The sequence below is a fragment of the Helobdella robusta genome, assembly GCF_000326865.2.
Source record: "Helobdella robusta unplaced genomic scaffold HELROscaffold_16, whole genome shotgun sequence".
Classification (NCBI taxonomy): Eukaryota; Metazoa; Annelida; class Clitellata; order Rhynchobdellida; family Glossiphoniidae; genus Helobdella; species Helobdella robusta.
Genome location: NW_008703893.1, coordinates 1,101,664 through 1,103,632, shown reverse-complemented (window position 1 = coordinate 1,103,632; position 1,969 = coordinate 1,101,664).

Sequence of the window (1,969 nt, the reverse complement as noted above, 5' to 3'; positions counted from 1 at the left end):
TNATCAACATGAAAAACCACATCAACAATATCTACTACTACTACTACTACTATTACTACTTCTACTATTACCACCACCACCACTACTACTACTACTACTACTACTACTACTACTACTACTACTGCTGCTGCTGCTGCTGCTGCTGCTTTTACTACCTTTACTACTTGCTACACACACAGCTTAGTAACAAATGAAATGACCAAACTACTGAAATTTTACTGTTTATTACGTTAATGGCGATTATATTGCTGGTGGCGGTCACTGGCGGTCACTCCTTTCTCTTTTCTATTTTTCCTTCCTTCTCTCTCTTTCTCTTTTCATCATTTTTTTTCTCTTTCTCTCGCTTTCTCTCGATTGATTTTCTGATACACTTCAGCCTTTTTTGTCAGATTAAATTTCTATACAGTACAACATTAGTTGTTTTTTATTTATTTTTATTCATTTTTTCATTCCAACCATCATCACTAACACCACGATCACCACCTTTTAATTAATTAATTAATTCGCTGGACACCTTTATGAAAACAACCAACAACAATGCAAGCAAGCGATGTATGGGTGCGTGCGTGAGTGTGTTTGTTTATGTTTGAGTTTTTATATATACGTGATATGCATTTTAATATGGGCTTGATGAATGTTAGATTTTAGGATGTATTAGTTGTTCTTATTGCCTGTTTGTACGTGTCTGTATGTTTGTCTTTACGTGTTGGTGTGTTTTTTTAATTGTATTTGTGCGTTTGTATATTTTTCAGCCTCTGCTTATGTTTAAAATGTACTTGAATGTGTATTTTTTATTGGTTTATGTACACTAGTTCAAAACAAACTTAGCGTCAAACGTTTATCAGCCGAAGGGAATAAATATTTTTTTAAGTTAATAGCAGAGATAGGAATGGAAGAATTAATGAATATTGGGATGAACAAATTAGCGAAAGCCGAAAAAAGATTTTTTGTTATCGTTAAAACAATTACTTACTGCTGAAAAAATAACAAGTGAGCATCAGTAACGATAACAAAAGCAAAGTTTTCATAGACAGATGCCAACACACCATCATGTCTTCATTTCGTCATCATCATCATCATTATTTTTCATCATTTTATTATGATTAATATTTTTGACGTTCGTGCATGAAGGTGTACAAACATGCAAACGATCTATACATATATATATATGTACAAAACACTCACATACAACCACACACATACAAACACACACACACACACACACACACACACACACACACACATACATACACGCACACACACATAATCAGTGTTGGGTGTTGGGTTCCACGTTTCACACATAACTTACTTTCAACAAATCCGTGTCACTGCGCTCGATATCATGATCTTCATCTACATCATCATCATCACCATCGTTATTATCGCCATCACCGTCTTCGTCATCATCATCGTCATCGTCAGTGGCAGCAGCAGCAGCTAGCAGAAACAGCTAGCAGCTGCAGCAATAACAACATCGTTATAATCATTCCTATCAGCACCGACATGTACTTGTAATTTTAAATAAATAAATAATTTTAAATTTTATTGTAATTTTAAATAAAACACACGAACAAGAATATGTATTAGTAGCAGTTAAACATACTTTAGTATAATAAACACAGTAGAAACAACATCGAAGTAGTAATGCGATACGTATAACAGTATCAAACAGTATATCATAGAATTTCAACAATAGATATAGTATCAAACTGCGTTTAATAGTATTGTTGTGGCTATAGATAAAGTTAGTATCAAACAGTATATCGTTTTATTGCAACATTAGATACAGTATCAAATAGTGTTAAATGATATTGTTGTATTTACAAATATAGTCGGAATCGTAGTATTGTAACAATGGATATAATATCAAAAAGAGTTTAATAGTATCACAGATATAGTTTGTATCAAACAGTATATCGTATTGCAATAATAGATATAGTATCAAATAGTGATATTGTTTTGTAGCCAT